The sequence below is a fragment of the Acomys minous genome (genome assembly GCF_964271855.1).
Source record: "Acomys minous genome assembly, chromosome: 7".
Classification (NCBI taxonomy): domain Eukaryota; kingdom Metazoa; phylum Chordata; class Mammalia; order Rodentia; family Muridae; genus Acomys; species Acomys minous.
The window spans coordinates 101,146,703-101,170,551 of record NC_140488.1 but is presented as its reverse complement, the minus strand read 5'-3'; the positions used below and the strand labels follow the sequence as shown (position 1 = coordinate 101,170,551).

At 37.5% G+C, this 23,849-nt stretch overlaps 1 protein-coding gene across 5 annotated transcripts in view; it reads right to left on the bottom strand.

The window, feature by feature from the left end:
• MID1 (midline 1) overlaps nt 1-23,849 on the bottom strand; it is a 345,415-nt gene that overhangs the window by 140,314 nt on the left and 181,252 nt on the right. For 2 of the 5 annotated variants that reach the window (XM_084789910.1, XM_084789915.1), the window contains exon 1: nt 23,030-23,314. The exons of the other annotated variants lie outside the window; for them this stretch is intronic. The gene's annotated coding sequence lies outside the window, so the exon portion shown is untranslated. Of the gene's footprint in view, nt 1-23,029; nt 23,315-23,849 lie in introns of those variants that run through there. 5 annotated transcript variants of the gene reach the window in all.

Genomic DNA, 23,849 nt, shown 5'->3' with positions numbered 1-23,849 from the left:
GCAGGAGCCAGGAGCAATGAAAAATTCCCATGCCTTTAAAATCCACAACCTTGGCACACTTCATAATGGGCAAAGTTCAAGATATTCATGGCTTCACTGACTTAAAAATTTTTTAAAAAAATGAAAAAAATTCAAATCACACAAAGTAGCATTATTATATTCTGAATACTCTTTTCAAAAGTTCCTATTAACTGATTTTTCATAATTTCCTTAAAAAGTTGACTGCTCAAATGTGGTCTCAAGAGCTCAGCCTTTTCAAATAAAGCAGCACTACTGCTTTCCCTCCACACTGGCTTGAGGAATTTAACATGCTTCTCAACAATGTGCTGATTACCGAGGTGCCTTTCTATGGCAGTGCCTAGAGCAGGAATCTGCAAACCAGCCAACAGGGGACCTGTGTGCCAAAGCTAGCTCTCTGCTTGTTTTCTGTGGCCTCTAAGCTTAGAATGTTTCTCACCTTTTCAAAAGTGGCATTTTAATATTTTCGTGACTCACAGAAATCATGACTTAAAATATCAGTGTTCAGAAATTAAAGGTCTATGGGAACACAGTGGTTATGTAGTTTATGGTTGAATTAAAAAAAATGACAGGCTGAAAGGCCTCAAATATTTATTATTGGTTCTTTGTGAGCAAGAGTACTGACCTCAGCCTGGATTCATGCGGCATGAGAACGGTACAAATAGCCTTACACTAATGCTCTAGGGTTGTCTATAGACCTGCGCAATGACATGACCCTGCTTTGAACACTACTCTTTGTCAAACACACACACACACTCACACACACACATATCCATGTGCACATGCACATACACATTCACATTTGCATACACCTGCATAATTTAGTAAGTACTTAGAATGGGAAAGGATGTTGGTTCCAGTCGAGCGAATGAGAAAGAAGAAAGTGACCTCCATTTCCTGTATTTCTGAGGCTATTCTGCTTACTAGAAGCACAGACTAAAAGTAGTTTAATTTGAGATTTAAAATAAATCGTTGTTTTGGGAGAGTGAGATAACTCTGAAAACTGGTAACCTGAGTTCAATCCTAACAATACACATAAAGCTGGAAAGAGAGAATCAACTCCTTGATGTCCTCTGTCTTCTATATGCATGTACAGGTGCTTTAGCCCCACACATACACATCATGTACCCACACAGACACAGACACAAATAATAAGATGCATTTTAAAGTTTTGAAACAATTAAAAAGTGGTTATTAATATTTTAGCTACAAAGTCCCAATATTTTTATTTTAAATTTGGGGCCCACCATTTTTTAAAAGACTTACTTATTTTTATGCATATTAGTGTTTTGCCTGCATGTATGTCTGGGTAAGGCCACCAGATCCCCGGTACAGATAGTTATGAGTTGCCATTTGTGTGCTGGGAATTGAACCAGGGTACTCTGGACGAGCAACCAGTACTCTCAACCACTGAGCCATCTCTACAGCCCCATTATCATTACTTTAAAAAAAACAGCTTTGTTGAGATATAATTTACATGTCAATATCCCCAATTCATGCACACAATTCAATGTTCTTTTATTTTTCAGTACATGAACAGAGTAGAGAGGCCATAACCAAAATCTAATTCCAGAATATTTTTATCACCCCATTAATAGTCACTCCCCATTCCTTTTCACCCAAACCCCTAGCAACCACTAATCTTTCTGTCTCCATGAATATGCCTCCTCTGGACAGTTAATAAAAATGGCATTGTACAGCATGTGGCCTCTTGTGATTGCCTTCTCTCACTTAAACTTTTCACAAATCCCCAGTTTGGAACTAAGTAACTGATGAAGCTGTCACTGAAAAAATAATTGATTGAGTGCTGTCTTTGGGGTTTTCCAGAATGCTTTAAAAAAAAAAAAACTCCACAAACACTGTGCAGAGAGATGCTTCTGAGTCTTAGCATGCTACTTGGGGCACCAATTTGCCACCACCTGTTCACTGCATCAGCTACCCAACAGATATTTATATGTTATATGCCAAGTATGGCCCAAGATAGGGAATAAAATATGCCTCAGAGTTTCTAGTCTAAGCTCTTCATAACCTTCCTTTTCATTAGATACTGGCTCAATTTACCCTCCACTAAACAGTATGTATTTTGTAGAGTTTCAATCTTCTTGTTGAAAATAAGTTCTTAAGATGTTCTAAATTACTCCAGTTGCCTTTGAATTTCCAAATCAAACACATTTAAGCATAATTAGCTTAGACAAATGTCCCAAGAAGCTCATACTAGTTTTGTGTGTAGTGTGCTGTCAGCAGAGTAACTATGTATGCTTTATGTTGGAGAAGGAGGGCCATATATGGGTAAAAGCAACGGGCGAACAAACAAGGATTTCCTCTAAGGACAAACTTTGTCCCTCATTCCAAATGGGAAACTCCCACGTTGCACTGGCTCCCCTAAGAAGTCCCTATTATCATGCTAGCCTTTCTGAGACCATTGGAAAGGAGTTAGTAGTTACAGGGTAAGAATTTACATGGGACGAGGTTCTAAGAAATGATCTCAAAGATATCATGTCAAGGATTATAAATGCCTATTATATAGACTCTGTAACAAGGGTGACAATAAGAAACTGATTTGGGGGTCAAAAAACAGCTACAAAACAGTTCAGCTTCACAAACTTGTAAGGGGAAAAGGTGAAGTCTAATTTTTTTCCCCTTGCCAGTAGTAATCCAACTCAAACTACACATACATTCTTTTACTGAGATGTATAACTTCAAGCCCCCTTTTAAATTAAATGTCATTATATATTTTGCCATGTGTTATTTTATGATAGTGTCTTACAAGCTGGTGATGTCACATATGATTACAGATGTGTGTCACCATGTTCAGCTTTGGTAATGTCTTAATATCAGCAGAAACACACTCTTTAAAGTGTTTGTGCACACTTTACCACATTAATAGAAAAGCTTTATTTAGATATATTGGTGACTGTTATAAATTCTTAATGTGTCCTGATATTTACTATTATATTTTTAAAGAAAAATAACAATTGGGCCAAAGGCCATAAGCAGTTTCTCTGTGCTTAAAGAAATATGACTGATAACTACTTATGCTCTAGATACATATTTTTAAAAATGTATCATCTGGGATCAAGAAATGGCTAAGCAGTTCATAGTGTTTGCTGTTCTTACAGAGTGCGGACTGGGGTTCACAACTACACGTAAGTCCAGCTTCACTGTGGAGCCCAATGCCTTTGTTTGCCTTAACAGGTACCTGCATATAGTCTCTCTCTCTCTCTCTCTCCATCTATATATCTGTGTGTGTGTGTGTGTGTGTGTGTATGTGTGTGTGCGTGCGGGTATATATACTATCTCTCTATGTATATATACATATATGTGTGTATACATATATGTGTGTATATATATGTGTGTGTTTAAATAAAAAAAATAAAAAATATCTTATATCCAAACTTGCTTCATCATTATGATAAAACTTGACAACTAAACTAAAAGTCTGAAACAGTATGTGCTTCTTAGAATAAACTCAGCAATGATATTGAAGAACATGTCTTTGGCATTAATGATTAAGAACACAGTAATTTCAAATCTAGTAAGATTGTGTGGCCTTCAGCTAAACCTAAGAAGATCTCTCTATTTATTGAAATTGTGTTTTCTCCCCTTGGCTCAAAGTTAAAGATATGAAAGATCTTATACAGATTATAGCTTTTAGAAGGTTCGGCTATCAGAAGAACAATGAACTGCTGACAAGTAAAATTTTCTTATACTATACATGCATTCCTTCAGTATACCTCTGAGGGACTCTGATATGATGAACACTGGCTAGGGCTTTGGAAAATCTACAGTTTCAATGATGATGCTCCATTACACAGATGTATCATTCCCCCCCCCAAAAAAATAATCAATATAGTACATTTAAATTTTTTACCTTCCTTTAATTCAGTAATGTACACATTCAACAGACCGGTAAGTTGAGGAGGATTCCTACCATCCTTTGTACCAAGTTTTTAAGATACTGAGTCACTGAAAAAAATTCCTAAACTATTGGAATCTTTTCATATTTCTCTATTCACATCTTATGGACATGCTAATCTGCCTATCAGGTTGAGCTGCAGCCTTTTCAGGAGAGAATCCTCAGCTGCTGACATGAACTCAGCAAGTCAAATCCAGTTTGTAAGAAGATTTTGCAACACTAAAAGGTCATCTTCAATCAGCCGTCTGTATTCCTGGGCTTAATAACTTCAGAATGAAACAACTATAGATTCAAAATACTTGAAAAAATTTACACATGTAGTGAACATGTACAGCTTTTTTTTAAATCCCATTATTTTCTAAATATGAGAGTAAAGTAACTCTTTCCATTTATATTGTACTCCATATTACAAGTAATCTAGGGGTAATGTAAACTACATGCAAGGATATATATATACATTATATAGAGTATATATGCCATTTTATATGTAGGCACTGAGCACCTCTGGATTGAAATATTGGCAAGGATTCTGGAACCAATCCCATGCATATATGTTGAGGGATGACTGACTACAAGAGTTCTTGAACATACTACTAGTAGAAAAAAGGAAGGTAAAGACCAGCACAGTTGAAAGTTAGGGTGATATTATCAGGCATATTCTATGAATGAAACTATCCTTGTAAAATAGACAATTTGGCAGGAAATTCTGGAAATTATATCCACGCCATTTAGAGTTTGGGCAACCCTTTCTATAAGCTCTAAACCAAATGAACCTTTTAGCTTGTAGGGAGCATTGTAGCAAAACAAAATGTGGACTACGCTACAATAACACAGGTCTTATATGATAAACACCTCTACCAGTTCTTCTACGAAGGGTCAGCTAAATGTATGCAAATAATTTGTATTCTCACACTATACGCAAAAATTTTTCTGTATAATTCTGTAAATGAAAGAGGATCTTTTTTCACTTTAGTGAATATCAATTTCTTCTTCTGAGCCTTTTCATGTTTATAAGTGTTACATTTTTAAGATATTTCAAATATTACTTGTCATGCCATGAAACTAATACATTTACAACTGTATTCTCTTATGAGGTTCAGCCTGTGTTTCAGTATATTTTTGCTGGTAATTTTCTTATTAAATTCATGCATTCTCAAGAGGCTTGGTTATATTGAACTGTCACTTAACTTTAGTTGACTGGGATCACAAACAAATGAAAACTTCAAGGCACACCTTCATCTCAAAATAGCAAAACCTCTGGGCAGTTTATAAATCTCAATTTCTAAGAAAGAAATTCTTCATTCTTGATTGGTTTAGCTTTCCTAGGGGATTCATATGACAATACAACACCATAGCATATTTCTCAGGCATAGCCACAGACAGCAGTAAATCAATGATAACTGCTGGGAGAATCTTTGGGCACACTGCAACAATGAATATTCTGTTAATGAAAAAAATGAGGGGAGCATGAAAAATCAATATTTAAATTTACAAGCAAGGGGCTTGAGATACTGCTAAATGGTAGAGCACATTGCTTAGCATGCATGAAGTCCTGAGTTCAATACCCAGCATCAAAAGAAAACAAAGCAATTTATAATAGGAACATTTTTCATAGAAGGTTATAATTTACTATTTATACATGTTATTTTTAGTCTGTATGTAAAAATGACACATTTAAATTCTAATTTCAATAACAACATACTACCTTTAGCATTTCAATTAATAACTACTTTCATCCTATTTTAACTTTAAAATAGAAAAATGTGTTTCTTATATTAAAACATGTTATATATGAAATACATTGGTTTTACCCTATTAAAAGTATAGCATTTTATAAATTGTATTATTATTCTTATCATAAAAATGAAATTTAAATCACTACCACATTTTTATCTTGACTATTTTCAAGCTTTTTATGTTTTAATTTTTTTCTTTCTATTAGCAGATCTGAAGACAAGTACTTATACTAAATCAAATGAAAATTCAGTAATTGTCTCACCTTCTCCACAAAATTCTCTATGCTTATAGATGTAGCCTATTGAAGTATTTTGTTGCCCATGTGGTTATTTAAATAACTATAAATTAAATATATTTTCAACACAAAGCAAATAAACCTATACTAATATCAAGATTTGTTCTTGATTTATTACATTGAATTGGTATTTTAAACAATATGTGTAAGTGCTTGGATGCAGTGAAGGTTATCATATTAAGTGAATTATGTTAGACTCACACAAATATAGCATATTTTCTCTCATTTGTGGATCCTATATTTTACACAGATATGTAAAAAAAAACATAGAAGGAAAACAGTCTAGGGGAATGAAAGGAATTAAGAGGGAGAGGGAAGAAAAGAAATAGGTGAAGTGGGGAAATGGGAGGGACATAGTCAAAGAGCACTATGTACTTATCTGAAAATGTCTTTATGAAACCTAGTAGCATATCCCATGAATATTTAAGGAAAAAGATCAATAAAGAAAAAAGAAAAAAGGCTATCTTCCTTTGTTAACTAACAATATGCAGCTTTAAATGTTCAAAAAAAAATTTAATTTTTAAAGATATTGCTAGCAGTCAGAAACAAGGTAATTTGAAGCTGGAGATGCTCCCTCTCTTGTATTTATAAGGAAGATCTTTAAAGAAGAGCTATGTTTGATCCCTGGTTCATATTTTACAATGTCTTGAGACATTTTTAATTGTTATACTTAAGAGTGAGGAGTACAATTGGCATTTAATGGGTTAATGCCAACATTGCTGATAAATATCCTACAATACGGAAAGCCAACCAAAATCAACTAAACCTAAAATATAAACAGTCTGGAAGTTGAGTACCCCTAACCATAAAGAATCTAGATTAGATGCTGAAACATATTAGGAATTCAAGCCAAAAGAGTTCAAGAGTTTTACGAGTAGACATGCATCTATGTATATATCAGCAAGGGAGGTGGATGGTGGTCTTATTCAAATAGAGCAAATCCAAAATTAGATAAATATATTGGAAGGGAGAATTTAATGTCATGACAATTTTCACATATGTATAATGTGCCTATTCCCCCAGATACATGAGAGTGGGTATCTGCCTATCTGAGCAAGTATCAATTATTTACATTTGTCAGAGTGTAACTGAAGGGCAATTTAATGTTTAAAAGTTATTTGTTATACAATACAACTCCTCTTTTGTTCTTAGTATATTAACCATAGTTCAAACTGGCAATATCTGACAAACCCAAGTATTTTGGACAATTCAGTCACACAATAGGACCAATTTGGGTGTTGGCATTTTACCAGAGAGGTTATGAACTCACACACATATTGTATTATAAACAATCTTCTTCACCATACAAATGAGATATCACTAATAATACTGAAATGCCCCTAAGTGGGGGCAAAACCCAAATGTTTGGGGAAGATTCAAAGAAATTGGATCATGGATGCACTGCTTGTAGGAATGCAGAATTGTTCAGCCACTGTGGAATAGTTTGGCAGTTTGCTACTAAACTTTTGCACTTACAACTTATCAACTGCCCTCCTGGTCTTTTAAGCCAGAGAAATGACATGTTGTAGTCACACAGAATGTTGTACGCAAACAATTGTTGGCAATTTTATTTGTAATATCACCAATATAAATGCAACCCAAATATCTATCAATGAAGTGAATGGTCAAACTGTAAGACATCTATACTATCAGATGTTAGATAGTAAAAGAAAGGAAAAGAAAGTAATGGATACTTGCAATAGTCTGGATGAAGCACCAGAGAGTCATGCTGAGTGAAACAAATGTCAACTTCAAAAAGATGCACCCTGCAATCACATTTACATTATATTCATGGAGGAGTGAAGTTACAGAGATGGAGGGCTAGGAAAATATTGTAGTGATAAAGCAACTGCTTGGAGTGCAAAAGGCTCTTGGTTAAATTCCTAGCCCTGTAATAAGGGTGGCAGTAGTAGTGGTCGTGGAAAACAGACTAGTTATTGCCAAAGGTTGAGGCAGGGAGAACAAAGGGATGTGAATGAAGGGTTCGGGAGAACTTCTCCAAATTTATTTCCATTTCCCCGCACGTTGTAATTACGTATGACTAATTCAAATAAGAAACAAACAAATGATAACAAATTAAAGGCAGGAGGGACACACTACTACTGCCATCATTCAGGAGACAGAAACAGGAGGGTTCCAAGCTCAAAGACAGCCTGGCTCAAGTTTAAGGCCAGGATTTCCTCTGCTTTCTTGTGAACCAGTGCTCCTAGGTAATGAAATTCCAGCCAAAGGGCTTAATGACAACTGTTTTCCACCAGAAGGCGGCACTGGCTAGAATGTGCATCCCAATCAGCCTTCCTCTTATTACTGTGCCTTTTCCTAATTACTTTCTCAGACCTTGTTTATCATATACCCACTGTCATTCATTTTCACTGAAATTGGTATTATAGCCACTTCCTTGAATTTATTCACTCCTAAGTTTCTCCCCCATGTAAATATGGAAGGCATATGTTCACAAATTCTTGTTTCTTTTCTAGTAATACATCTTTGACAATGAAGAATCTAGCCAAGAACCTTGAAGGGCAGTAAGAAATAATCTTTCCATTCCTGACACTTTGTGGGAATTAGGGATAAGGAGATGCAATACATGAAAATCATGCTACTTCTGTTGTGAATAACAAAGTCCTTTGTCTCAGACATAGGAATCTCAGGTCAGCTGACAACATCTTAGAAACACTGTCAGTATAGCTTATTAATGAAACTGTATTGTAAAATCTCAGATCCTTTAAAGTTCTTGAGAAGTACCCTTATATAATTTGACATATATTTATTTGACACATATTTCTATCAGTACTCTGTACCAGGTGCTATATAATAAGTACTGAGAAATATTAACTCAGTTTTCATCAAAAATTTATGACATGTGTTATGCTTATTACTCCCAACCTACTAAAGAAGTAATTGCAATCATACATGATTAAGTAAATGGATACTTAATGTAACATAGAAAGAACATGCATATAGTCTTAAACACTATGTGATTCCCCTTATTGCAAGAATAAACAAGCCAGTTGTAGTGACAGGTGCCTAAAATCTAGCACTAAAGAAGCTGAGGCAAAAAGACTGAATTGTAAGCCAGCCTTAAAACACAGAAAGAATTCAGAATAACAAATAAAAGAATAAGTCTATATTGAAAGCTCAGAGTTATATATGTGTTCTCTAGTTGTTTTTTACATATAGCACTAGTCATTAAGATGGCTGATACAGGCCTGGAGGAATGTTTTGGTAGGTAACACACTTGCTATGCAACTATAAGGACTAGAATTCTGATTCCCAGGCCCCACATACATGTTGAACAGATGAGGCAGCCCACCTGTAATCCCTGGATAGCTAGACCAGTTGCACTTTAGTAAATGTTGCATTCTGATACTTGGCATTTGAAAAACGGGTGGAGAATATTTATTTTAAAGAATTAATATTTTCAAGGTTGGGTGATGATGGCACACACCTTTAATTCCAGCCCTCTGAGGCAGAGGCAAGAGGATCTCTGTGAGTTCTGCATCAGAGTGAACTACAGCGCTAGTTTTAGAACAGCCAGGACTGTTACACAGAAAAATCCTATCTCAGAGGAGAGAGAGAGAGAGAGAGAGAGAGAGAGAGAACTAATATTTCTTTAAAGATGGTAATTTAAATGGAGCTTCTCACTAATACTCTGAAAAATGGTTGTAATTCTAACAAACAGTACTATAAATATAATCATTTTGTAGGTATTAGGCCTACAAGATTTCAACACTTTGGAGATTATTTGTATTTTATAAGGCTGAGCTTTTTAGCTTGGATAGAGAGTGAAATAGAAAGAAGAATGTTTTGTAGGGGAAGGTCTACTGTCTTGCATGAATGTTTGCTGCAAAGTGTTTCTGCTTCCATTCACACAAAATCTTTGGAATCAGCTACATTTTATGAGACTCACTTTTGGAGAGTCAATAAGATACCTTCTTCTGGCAGATGACTATAAGGACAGGCTCAGAAATGTTTATTAAGAGCAATCCTAAATCAGCATTGGTGACAAACACTTGGGAAGGTAAGACAAGAGAATCAGGAGTTTAGGGCCATTTTCAGCTACACAGTGATTTCAAGGCTAGCCTAGGATACATGAAACCCCATCTCAAAGCAAACAAAAGAACAAAAATAAAAACTAAACAAAATAAAAACCAACCCCAAACAACAAACATTGTGCAAGGAGCACAAATTAAATCACTTCTTACTGCATGCAAAAATGTTCAACATCCCTCGGAAGAGGAGAACATAGCTACCCAGAGATTCTACTCTTCAAGCATCCAGGACACAAGCCAGACATTGTGCTACAGGAGTGAGATGTCATCATCCATCTTGGCTAGGCCAACTTTTTGATTTACCTAAACTAGAAAGCCCATTCAGCCTTTCACTCAGAAAAGCCACTTCTTCTCATCTATTAGACAGACATACCTACCTGGAACACCATGATTAACATAAGTCTTCTCCATACACATATTTTAATGGCAAAAGACTGGAAGTTACCCATATAGCCAAAGTCAAGTCAATTATGATAGGATGTTGTGATGGAATGGCAGTATATCATAGTGCAATGCTGTACAGCTGTTGAAAGAAAAAAAAAGGGCACTCTCTTTGTCCCATTACTGAAAGAACTCCGGGATATATCATGAAATATGTGTGAGTATCCAGAAAACCACACAGAAAAAGTCACCATGTAAGATGAGGGAAATACATCTGCATCTGCCTTCAACCATTTTAAAACTCAGCGTAGAAATGGATGTCACTATAAGAGACACACAACTATAGCTTGTAACTTTTGACAGATTAGAGTTGATGTTTATGTATTCATTAGAGGCTCAAGAAGACCTCTAAAGCTGGGAGTGGTGACACTTTTAATCTCAGCACTCGGAAGGCGGAGGCAGGCAGATCACTGTGAGTTTGATGCCAGCTTGGTCTACAAAGTGAGTCCAGGACAGCCAAGGCTACACAGAGAAATCCTGTCTTGGAAAAAAAAACACAAACAAACAAAGACCTCTAGAGTAGTTTGTCTTTGGGATTGCAATATTTAAATTAGCATAAAGATTAGAACTAGAATAAAATACTCAGAGTTGACTATTTCAAATAATGCTCAACCCCCTCCCCCAACCTACACTCCCACCCTGAGATAACACAGTTAAGACTGAAGCCTATGCCAATTGCTTACATACTTTTTCTTTAAATTATCCCAAGTTAATCAGCCATTTACCTGGCTAGAATTCAGATGACTGTGCTTTGAAGGAGACACTCCCTTTTTGTTTTCTGCATACAGGCAGAGAGGATTTACAAAGGAGGTAACAACAAAGAAATTCTTAGCATACAAAACCTTAATTAGAAAACAAGAGCAAATGGTAGATTTTTTCCAGAAGAACCACAACTTCATATTCTCGTGTGTTACTGCCTGATTGCAATTGTTAATAAGGAATTCGAAAACATGTGGATCAAAAAACTGTTCAGGGTCTTGGGATAGCAAATTATACTTGTAAATCTGATGTAAGTTGATCAGTAGAAGAACTCTCACTCTTTGAAGATTAGAATTCATGAATGTATAAAAGAATTAAATGACTCTTTTCTCTAATGATAGAAAGTATTAAATGGCTGGGAAAAAATGTGTTTGAAATCAACCAAGGAAGCAATTCATTTTGAAGTATATTCAGTAAAAATTTTAAATAAGAAAACTATGCCAAGTCAGTTTCTACTGAATGTACAAGCAAGGAAGCAGCATGAAAAGAGCAAATTGAAGAATGCTGGGCTGGGAAATGTCCTTTCTACCTTGCTTCACTCTTTGTTACCTATAGGAGTCAACGACGGCAACTATAGCAATCCTGGGCATCATGACTTACTCTGTCTCCACAGGACAAAGCAAGGAAGACTCCATAGCCAGCAGAAAAGTGGCCGCTCCCTTGGATCTTTCAAGAGGGCAGTGCCTATGGAACAGGCAGCAATGAATGTCTCTGGAGAGGCATCTTAGATTGTTTTCTTAATACATGAAATCCCCCTCTCTGTCTCCCAGAAGTCTCATTTTCAAAAGAAAATGCAAGTCAATAAGGATTAGTTTGGCTCCTGGAAGGTCAGAACTGAATAAACAAAACTAATAACATGACCCTGAAATAAACAAAAATGTGAAATTGCTCATCCGAGGGGATGATGTAACTAATACTGACATAATTTCCAAGCAGAAAAGCAAAACTAGGTCAAAGCACGTTGGCCTAACATAATAAGCATTTTTGCTTCCAGATTTTTACCATGTAGGCTGTGTCTGCAGGCATTATTGTCTTCTGTTATCAATGTTCGGGGCTGTCACAAACAATTCATGTCTTATCACTCTTTGTTAGCTAAACCAAAACAATGTAGTATACATTCAAATTATTCAATTCTGGCAGCTTACATGTTAGAGAGGAGAGAAATATTCAGAATGCATCTTCGGATGAAAGGATTAAGCAGTAAATGTTCATTATTTTATAGTCTGTTATCACATAATAGTTTGCTATAATCTACTCAGAAAATCATGACCTTCTCAATTAATTATTATGTTTTTTTTTCTTTTTGCTTTTTTTCACCCAGTGAGACAGAACAAGTAGTAGCATTAATTTCACTGGAAATTCACTTTCAGCACTGATCACAGAAAAGAGTCTCAACTGACTCCCACATCAAATAGTGTCCTTTGTAAGCTTGCCTTTCCCCGTCATATGCACCTTAAAAGAACTCACACTCTTCGTCTCCCTTCTATTTGCTCTGCTTCGTTTTCTTGCACTATTACTCCAAAGCACAATTGATTAATTCATGAAAAATATCATCCAACATCATAAACTTTTCATCTAAACATAGGCCTCCTAGTTTGTAGCATCAGGCTTTGTTATATTTAATCTAAAAGCAGAGCACAGAACACACACACACACACAATAGTGGCACAAACACCATTAAAAGACTATTTGACTACTTAAGGTTTTTTTTTTTTTGCTTGTTTGTTTGATATAGTCTCACTCTGTATGCCAGGTTGGTCTGGTGCAGGCTATATAGCATGGTCTGGCCTTGAAATTGTGGCAACCATCCTGCCTAATTATAAGTGCCAAGATTACAGTTGTGATCTCCAAGCCCACCTTAACAACTTGGATCTCTAAAAGAGCATTTTCTAAATGTTTTGTAATATAATGTTAATTTTACATAATAATGGGTTTCATTAGAACATTTTCATATATATTTTTCATTATGACATTTTCATATATATACATATATATGACTTTAACCTTATTCCCTCCATTTCCCTCTTGTTTTATTCCCATTGCCACTGATCCCCTTCTTCCCAACTAGTAAAAGGGGCATTTTTTTCAGGATGATACATTTTCCTGACAATTCACAACCAACAACTTGTTCTAATAGCCTCAAAATCTATAACACATGAAATGATAGCATAGGCTCTGAACGCAACCAAATTAACCTTATGGATAGGCATATGGAATGGGCACACAAAAAAATGGACACAGAATGAGGGAACAGAATTTTCAAATTCTAGGTGTGAACTTCCTCCTTGGTGTGGCTGAAATGCTTCTTGAGCTAAATTGTGTCACTGGAGCTGGTGTCGGTGATGGTGGTTGGGAGATATGGTATTAACTCTGTTAACCAAGCTTGTCTTGAACTTACTGTATTATCTCAGGACGACAATTCTTCTGCCACAACCTTCTACCTTCGGAGGTTAAAGATGTGAGTCATTCTGGACCTCATGCTAAACTTTCGACCTATGAACTGTGGTGTGTTGGTATACACCTGTAACCCTGACACTTTCTGGCTGAGGCAGAAAGATACTGAGCTCCAGGGAAGACACAGCTATGTAGTGAAATGTCTAGAAAACAAAAAGTATTGTTTTTTCAACCTACAAGAGCCAAATTTTAACTAGCAATTTATTTTTCTTACTTCTTGTTCTTTCCTTTAAGACGGAGTTTCCCTACGAAGTCCAGGCTGCCTTCAAGTTTTTAATCTTATTTCAAGCCCCTGATTGCCAAAACTACAGGTATGCAACACTAACTCTAACCTACCTAACACTTTCTGTTTGAATCCTTAATGTATTTTCTATATACTGGATCTTGTATAAATATACAAATTTCTATTATTTGGTCGTGATTTCTTTCTCTTTATTGTTTTATCTGGTGGTACATCCAGCTAATACTATGTCAGAAAATATACAGAAAATCCCAGTTGTCCACATCTTTTACTTTCTGCTCAAGAAAGATCACCTGCAAAATACATCCAACTCAAAAATTTGACACATGACAGGAAACACAGTCTACCAAGTACACTCGGAAAATGTGAGAGCACTTTTGTCTCTATAAATCATCAAATGGGTCTGAAATTTTCATTCCACAGTTGTAACCAGAACTTTCAGATAGCACATCACACTGACGAGCAGTGAAAACCCTTTGTGCCTTGAATGCCACTCTACTGAATGGGAGCACAATTTGTATGTGGTGGAAGATTTTAGCCTTTAGAAAGACTCTTTCTGATTCAGGCATGGTGGCACACACATTTAATCCCTTCACTCAAGAGGCAGATGCAGGCAATTCTCTGTGAGTCCAAGGCTAGCCTGGTCTACATAGTATATTTTAGGATAGCCAATGCCATGTAGAGAGATCTTCCCCATCCTAACAAATATGAAAGAAAGAAAGAAAGAAAGAAAGAAAAGAAAAGAAAAGAAAAGAAAAGAAAAGAAAAGAAAAAGAAAGAAATGTGGAAATACTCCCTTTGTTGCTAACTGACCATGCATGTTCCTTGCCTGGCAAAACAAACCAAGTATACATTTGGCTATGACTTAAAACCTCAAGCTAACCTCAGTGAGAACAGGCTTAGCAGATTCTATCTTGGCAATTAGGCTTTGATCAGTTAGAGGCAAGTCCCACATGAGAATTATTTCTGTGGCCCCATCAAGCAGAAGATAAGGTAAGCTGCTTGGCATGTTCTAGGTTGGGTCTTTAGGAGAACACAACTGAGTGGCTAAGCAACCACAAAATACTTTAATTTCTTTGATACCCATCAATTAGTCTTTACTATACCATTGACCTTTCAAACATCCTATCTTCTTCAGAATCACTCTAACCTCAATACCTCCCATTCTCTTTCCTACTGGGATTTACCTCACATGTTCCCATAAGACACTTGATAACTCTCACTGTGTTTCAGTGCCTGTGTTTGGATCTGATAATTCAAGGATATTTAAGATGTGACTCTTGCACTAATGTAACTCAGTCCCAAGATAAGCAGAGCTATAATTAACTGGAAATAGTTAGACAACCTCAAATATGAATGTGTGTAAGATAATGTCACAGCCATTTCTTCCTGTTTATTCTAATCCAAATAGATACTTCTTAGCATACAAAGAAAGTCGTCATAAACAACCTGAACCCACACATACCATCATTTCTTCATACTCATTCCCCTGTGGCTCTCTAGCTGTCACAAATAAAGGCTCTAGTGAGTCCAGAAGTTCAGACAGGATGCTGAGAAAGGTCAAGTGAATAGGTCTCAACTATAAGGCAGGCATACCAGAAAATCCTGTCTGACAAGGCATGACCTGGCCCCTAAATATTGTCTCCTGACAGGGAAGGCATATGTCTTGTAGCTCTGGGCTCCATTGTTTGAAATCCCTTGCTGTTTGAATTTTCCCAATTAAAGATTCATTCTAAGGATTAAAAGCCGTAGACTGCTTTAGCTCATCTGTATGGACTCTCTCCCAACATATCCCAAAAACCACTGTCCTGAAGAAATAGAGATGTGGTATGTGCATACAGGGCAGAGGAAGCAAGAGAAGGATAAGTGATGGGCAAATATGGATTCACTGCATGTCAAATTAGGCTGTGTGTGTATATACCTTGAAGGGACCAGAATATATCAGAAGTGAGAGAGAAAAGGGAAAAATGAATGTAAATTTTTTCTATTTCAAATATCGCTAAATCTGGCCTAGTATCAACAAGCATGGTGGTTCTCCTGTATTTCTATCTTTTATAATATAGTAGCATGCTCATAAAACTCAAAACTTGATCTTGAATCAGATCAAATAGTTTTCAAAATAGTAAGTAGTGTGTATGAGTTCCTGAGCATGGGGTGTTTATCATCTTCAGGAACATCATCCAGCTGCTTTAAGAATATTTTTATTTATCCTTTGAGAATTATATACATATATATGATCATATATAATGTATTTTGATCATATCCACATTATTTCCTTTTCAACTTCCCCAAGACTCCACCCAAAAAGTCCCCCTCCTAACTTCATGCTCTTTATAAAAAAATTAATCCCAATGTATTCTATTAGTGCTACCCATGTGCACCTGGATGTGAGGCCACCAATTGGAGCATGGGCAACTACCAGTGCCATACTCCAAAGAAAATTAACTTTCTTCCTCAGAAGTCATCAATACACATATAGTTCCTCAGCTAAGAGAGGTGCCTTCTGAGCACCTTCCCATATGTGCTGGAATTTTTATTGTCATCTTCTTCCTTTGAGACAGTCTTTCATTGGCTTAGACTTCACTAATTTGGCTAGGCTGACTTGCCTGTGCTCCATAGGGACCCTCCTACTTCCTCCTCCTCATTGCCAGCAGTGAGTACAATGTACTGCCACTCCTTGAATATTTATGTAGGTTCTGGGTATCAAGCTCCCTTGCTCAAGCTTGCAAATCAAATATTTTAGTGATGGAGCCATCTCCACAAACCCTTCAAAATAGTGTTTGAAAATGTTCATGGCAGCAGGGCATAGGGGCACACACCTTTAATCCCAGCACTCAGGGAGGCAGAGGCAGGCAGATCTTTGTGAGTTCAAGGCCAGACTAGTCTACAAATTGAGTGCAGGACAGCCAGAATTACACAGAAATACCCTTTCTCGAAAAAACAAAAAGAAAAATGTCTATGGCATACTTTCTCACTTAAAAATATTGTATTTTCAAACCACAAACTCTAGGAACACACTTGATAGGACAAAGAAGTTTGGATGAGTATAGAGAGTGTTTGTATAACTGCATATCAAATGGTTAGAAGAAAGGATTTTAAACTGTTTTTGCCATAAAGAATTGATAATTTGCAGAGACAGATACCTTTAACTTGATTATATAATACACAGATGCACTGAAACATCACATGGATTTCATTAGTATATATAATTTTTGTATTTCATGCATCAATTAAAAGTCAAAAAAACATGATACACAGAAATAACAGTGAGACCCATTATATTGTATGCTTACAAAAAGGAGAGGGCTATGATGGAGATGTAAAGTGAACAACAACAAAAAAGATTGTCAGCAAAAAATAAAAGAATGCTGCACAAAGAATATACACTCATAAGCTAAAAATTAACTTAAACTATATAAGAATATACCTGAATACAGAGTAAAGTGGAACATAAAGCATTTGAAGAATTGAGACTCTGCATGGAATATTTTTCTCTGATAAATTAATTTGAACTAAGAAATCATATACATTTCTACAGGTGAACATGGAGGTTAAAAAAAAAAAACTAAATGCCAGGCTCTGTGGTGCATACCTTTAATCCCAGCATTTGGGGAGGTAGAGGCAGGCAGATCTCTGTGAGTTTGAAGCCAGTCTAGGGTACAAAGTGAGCCCGGGACAGCCAAGGCTACACAGAACACCGTGCCTCAAGCCCCCCCCCCCCCCGATAAAACTAACTACCCTAAATATTACAAATACAGATAATTTCTCTGTTCCCTTAAGTTCAGTAAAGTTTAGGCTATCATTAGTTTTTAGATGGATTTTCATCCTTACAAATATAGGTAAGAACAAGTAAGCAGCCATTTTTTTCATGGAATAACCTATATTATACTATTGATATAAAAACTGCACCAGATTTGAAGTTCTTTGAAGGCAAGGACCATATCAAATCATGTTTAGGGTCCAAAATCCATCTGAAATACAAAAATCACTCACTGTGGCTTTTCTGAATGAATTAAGTAGTTTAATTCTGGAAGTGCTCAGTAAACGCTGAATGATAAGAAATGAAGAGCCTTGATATTTTATTTATCATACACAGTTGACCAAATGTGGAGCCTTTAACAGCCACATATATACTACAATCACGACCACTTTTAAGTCTTTTTAACTCAGAACTTGTCTTTTAAAGCATGACGGAGATATGTTTTCAAAATTTCAGTTTGCAATTGTATTTTTTTTGTGTGTGTGTACCACATTTTTTGACCTTCTTAACATCACTTACTGGAGGACAATAAAGATCTAGGTCTTAATGTTGTGTCAAAGAATATCTTCATCTAAGTGAAAAAGAAATCTTTTTTTAATTCAGGTGAGCATCAATATTGTGTCCTCTAGTTAAAAGAAATATTTATATTTTGCCACTTAACAAGAAGCAGTAAAGAACCTAAAACGAAGAGACTTGATACCCTATGAGCATATACAGGGGGAGGAAGCCCCCCTCAGTCACAGTCATAGGGGAGGGGAATAAGGGGAAATGGGAGGGAGGGAAGAATGGGAGGATACAAGGGATGGGATAACCAGTGAGATGTTAACAAGAATAAATTAATAAAAAATTTAAAAAAAAAGAACCTAAAACGAAAACCAAGATGAGTTTGGTGTCAGATAAAAGAACCTGGTAATAAGCCAAAAATCTTCCCCATAAACTTCCCTCTACCTACACTGAGATTAGTTTCCAGTTTGCCCTGGCTGTATTACTCTTGCTCCAATCACAGTGTATTTGCTATTCTCTTCATTGAATGAACTTGTTTTCATAGCAGATTTAGTCACAAGGTTAAAGAATCACTAACTAATTACTCCATATAAGCAGAATAATCTCTCTGGTTCTGCTTGGGGATGTCTGCAGTGGTGTCCAAGGCCTGGGCTTTCATCATGGAAACTTCAAGTCTGACCCCTGCAGGTAGATAAGTGAAATACATACCTCCAGCCAGATCGTGGTGGTTTGCTTTTTCTATTTTATTTTTTTAAGAGCCTGAAGTTCTGAAAATTACAACACTCACATTAAGTCCAACAGAGATACTGACGATCTTGACACATGTTGGACATCTCTCTCATTTTACAAGGTGCTCTTGGAGCATAGCAAAAAGTTGATTAAGAAGAATTTAAATTACATCTTCCAAATATTATGATGTGGTCAGTCACTAATTCTTTTTTCTTATCAAAAGAATTTAAACAGATACGGATGAACTGGGATACTCAAATCAAGTGGATTAAATATTTAGCACCATCTTTTCTTAATCACATAAATTACTCTCTGACTAAATATCCTCCCCCCAAACCCCCTCAGCAATGCAAGGCCCAGGTTTCCATAGCTACCATGGATGTCTATTTACCACACAAGGGATCAAAGCCAGTAGACATCCACATGCACAGTTAGCCTTAAAACTTGCAGGAATGTCTGTGGATAGCATGCAACTACCAATTAACAGATTTGTTTGAAGCCTTTGCGGTCCACAGCCAGATAAACTGGGAACATGAGTCACCCTGAACACTAAGAAAAAAACAACTAAAAAAATCACTTTGAAACAGCCAACAAATATCTGTAAATTGACAACAAGTCCTACATTGATAAAAATTTCCTGAGAGTCAGTAGAAAACAAATAGAATTTTAGCACATATTGAAGATGTCAAACTTTCTAAAGCATATACAAAAAAAACTTAAAACATCTGTTAAAAGGGACTATTTTTCAGATGCACATTTAAAATCCAGTTATAGCATCTTCCTATTAAGTATTATAAGACTGCCTGATCTCAATGTTGGCACAAATGAGACCAGAAAATTTTCAAGGCTTCACTTGCAGAGGAAGGAAGCTATCCTGCACACTTGAGACACTGTGTGCCAGTAACAGAACAAGAAGAAAAATAATATTGAAGGAGAGGTTCTGTTTTCATCCACAGAATGCGTTTTGAGAACCTAAACCTACACAGGTAGTCTTTCTGGGTGGGTGAATTTCAGGCTTGCCTGTAACTTGCTGTTCTCTTTATATTTAACTTTTTTTTTTTTTTTTTGCCTTTACTTCACCATTTGTTCAGTGAGGATCATAAGGATCAAGTTGCCCTTCATTCTCTCCTGGGGATGTGGTTGGGAATAAATAGATCGTGTTTGTAAAAAGACTTTTTAATCCTCTGAGGAAAGATTACTACCAAGACTTTCATTATTAAGCCAGATGTCCTTGAGCATTTTAATTCCAATCTAAAGAATGCAAAATGGGATCATCGAACTGAATTGCAGCTTCCTTGGATCAGCAGCATCTTAGCTTCAATAAAAAGTAGTAGCTGAGAGACCTAGAGACTAAAAAGAAAGTCATTTTAGCTTCTTAGAGTACTTTTCTAAAGTTATTGGGACACTAAAAGCATGAAATATGTCTGGTAAGAAATTTTGTCTGGAAAATCTATACTTTTTTTCTTCCAATTGAGTATGAACTATTTGTTCTTAGTCTGTGGTGGGACAATGAATGTGACTTGCTATTTGGGGAGGATATTTGCAGTTGTGGGAATGCCATAAGCAAACCTGTTGTTTTTGGCTGGGTTTCCATAACAGGTGGCCGTGCCTTTCCTTTTGCCTGGGAATGTAGCAAATTCCTTCTCAAAGAAGGTTCCGAAAAGTTTTCTATTTGTGATCAAAGTACAAAGAGAGGTTGGCACAGTTTAAAATTACTCCCTGACAAACACAAGTCAGGCTTGTGCTTTTTTTTCCTTTTGGTCTCACTTAATATGGCCCTACCCTCTAAGAATTCTGACCTCCGCTGTACTTCTGCTGACAACCTGGCTGAAGCCCAAACCCTCCTGAACCCTACAGACAAACAGGCAGCCTTCTAATTCTGTTGGCAATTTCTGGCTATGGAGAACTTCTGACTAGTTAGTGGTAGGGATCTGTTCTGGGCTGCCACCCCACTGTTCAGCGTTTGCACAGCCCTAGGGACAGATCACTTACTAGCAAAAAGATTGAGTTTCATTGCAGAGCTGATGACACATGGATTGGTTTGATAGTTAACCCTGCAAATACAGCCAGGGGCTGCTGGGCCTAAAATGACAAATTGCTTGGTGGATATGATTCCTCTGCCTGAATGAAGGTGTAAGGTTCTCCTCCCCTCCCCCAAGAGAAACAAGAACAAACCTGGGATTTCCCACATGCAGTAATGCTATTGTCCCATGCCTGGTTTCATATGTGAACAATGATTCTCTACTCTCCTTGCATCTCCTCCTCCAGTCCCACTCTCTTTTCAAGTACCCAACAGGCAAAAGGAAAACATTATACACATATTCAGAGATGTGGGATGAAAAGCTGTCCATTCATTAAATAACTAAAGCCTTACTACATGCCTACTTGTACACTTCAAACTTCAACACTGGGCTGTTTTCCAACTTTATACAAATGCCAGTTATACATGAGAAAAATCATCCCAAGTTCTAGACAGCCTGCCTTAGGCATCAGACAGAGGGAGTGTCACCATTCCAGAGGAACTATGTGGGCACAAAGAGCCTAAAAATTGAGTTCACACATCACCAAGGACAAGACAGGTGGTTCCACACAGCATCAAATAACGTCTTTGTTCTAGCTTAGGACCTTTGTCAAAAATATTATTGTGTGCCTGTTCTCTTTCTTACTCCTTTCCAGTAAGCCCTCTTGCCCCAATTGCTCATCCTATGTGGTTGCAAGAAATTCAAAGAATGAGGTTGGTCTTTAAAAAAATCGCAAAACTTAGAGAAAGCTAGCCTCTGCACCAGTCTCCCGCTAGGCAGTGGCAGTTTGTTGAAAGCACATAGCCTTTCATGTGCTTTTCTGCAGTCCCTGGGATTTGCCAAGCATGATTCCATAAAAGCAAGTTAGGGAACAAGAAAGTTGAGAGGCTTTGCTCCGGACCATTCTGGTGTGGCCTCTGCTTTACCTCTGGAAACTGCAGCAAAAGTACAAAAAGTTGTAAACTCCTTGGCCCAACCACTAATGGGAACGTTCACTTTCCCCTAAAGTGAACACTCTGGTGTGGGACATATCCAACTCAATTGGAAGAAAAAAAGGAAGAGGTTTTCCCGGTGGCAAAACAGATGCTCACTTCCCCAGCCGGAGTTACTCAGCTCTGGCAAGAGTAGCATTCCTTCTCTGTAATCGCTGCCTTTCCAAGTCACTGAAAGAATTTTCTAGTCTTCCCCTTATGAGTATCTTTTCTGGTATTGAAATACTGACGTAAGATTTTTTTTTAACCACAACTGTGATAGAGTTGTAAATTACACCCTCTTCCAGGCTTTCTAATGCAGTTTTTCCTTTTCTCTTTTTTCTCAACGGCAAAGCTATAAACCTCATAAACTTCTACCTAGGTTGATAAGGAATTTTATCCCCATGCCCTAGAGCCACGGAAGAAGCTGCTGGCTTAGAATTCTTTACAGAGACCCACTTAAGTAATCCTCAAACCCTTTCTCCTTTCATTACTTCCAACACTGTGTTCTCATGTCCAAGAAACAACACAGCTCCTAAACTGCTAGAACTTTTTTTTTTTTTGAAAAGTCTGTAACACCCCCCCAACCCCCACCCCCGCCTCCGCTGGAAGTGCTGCTTGTTCCATCCGGACTGGTTTCGCCTTCTCAGCCAGCGGCATACTCTCACTAAAGCGCTCAGAATGTGAAAGCAAAATAAGATTCTGTGTAATTCTTTGTCAGGCCAAGCAGTTGTCTTTATTCTAACCTAAAGCATAATAGGGTAGAGGCTAAAAGCTTGCGATGAATCCAGCACAATACATTCCCGAGGCCCTCAAACTGGAATTGATTTGCATATTCTACAAACCGCTTTGAACCTTTTACAAAGACTGCCTGACATCAGCAACCACTCTTAGAGGCAAAAGCTGGCACGAGGTAGTAAGGTCGAGGCGGTAGGGAGATGGCAGGTGATGTGCTTTCTAAGGTAGCCTTAGGAAGAAAACATAGTCCCGTCTTTCCACCTAATGGATCTGCTGGAACCCTGCATTTGATCACTCCGCAAGCCCCCGGGAGTAACAGGTCGCAGGGGTCCCAAGCTAACCCCGCTCAGTGGCTGGCGCCAATGCAGCTATAACCACAACCCTTAAGCTTACCTGCCTCATGTTTAGAATTCCATGACCCATCCGGCAGGGAGCGAGCTGCTCGGAAGCGCACCCGCAGGCTTCCAAGCGCAGACACCAAAACCGGCAGAAAAGCCCACAAGACAAAAGCAACTCCGTGGAATCCACAGGCAGCAAAGAGCACGTTTTTCGTCCCCCTCCCTATTTATTCTTTGATCTGCTTCTATAAGCACTCTACCCAAGACAATGTCAAGTTTCTCAACCTTTCCTTTTCTAGCCTATGAAAAGTCGGGCGCAGGCTAGCGAGGACCGCCTGGCTCTTATTTCAAATCAGTTCACAGGGACGTCGTAGGCGGCGGGCTTCAGTCTCAGAGAGTCTCGCCAATCAGGAGTTGGGGGTGGACCTGGGCGCAGGAGAGGCTGCCTCTACCAGGATTAGGGCAGCTTTCAGGAGTCAAATGACTGGAAGCAGCTGGATGTAGTGTCCCTGCTCCCAAAGTAAAGGATGAGTTCTATTCTTGTCTAACAGACTGCATCTGCTCAAAGCTTAACTAGCTCCGGGCCCTAAATCCTTGCACTTTAAGACACCCCTTAAAAGCATTAAAGCATTAGAAAGGTGCAGAATTATTTCAGCAAGAAAACCTCAACCCTCAGGACCAAAGGATATTTCTTTTAAAGTGTGTCTTGCTCTAGATACCTACTTTTGCATAAACAGTGGAAGAAAACCGGCACTGCCGTGACTACCACTTTAACTGAAACAAGCAATCAAGAAACAAGGTGTTACTCACATGGTCTTCATGTAAACTCTATATGCAACCTATGAAAAGGAAATGTTAATGGGACTGTGCACACA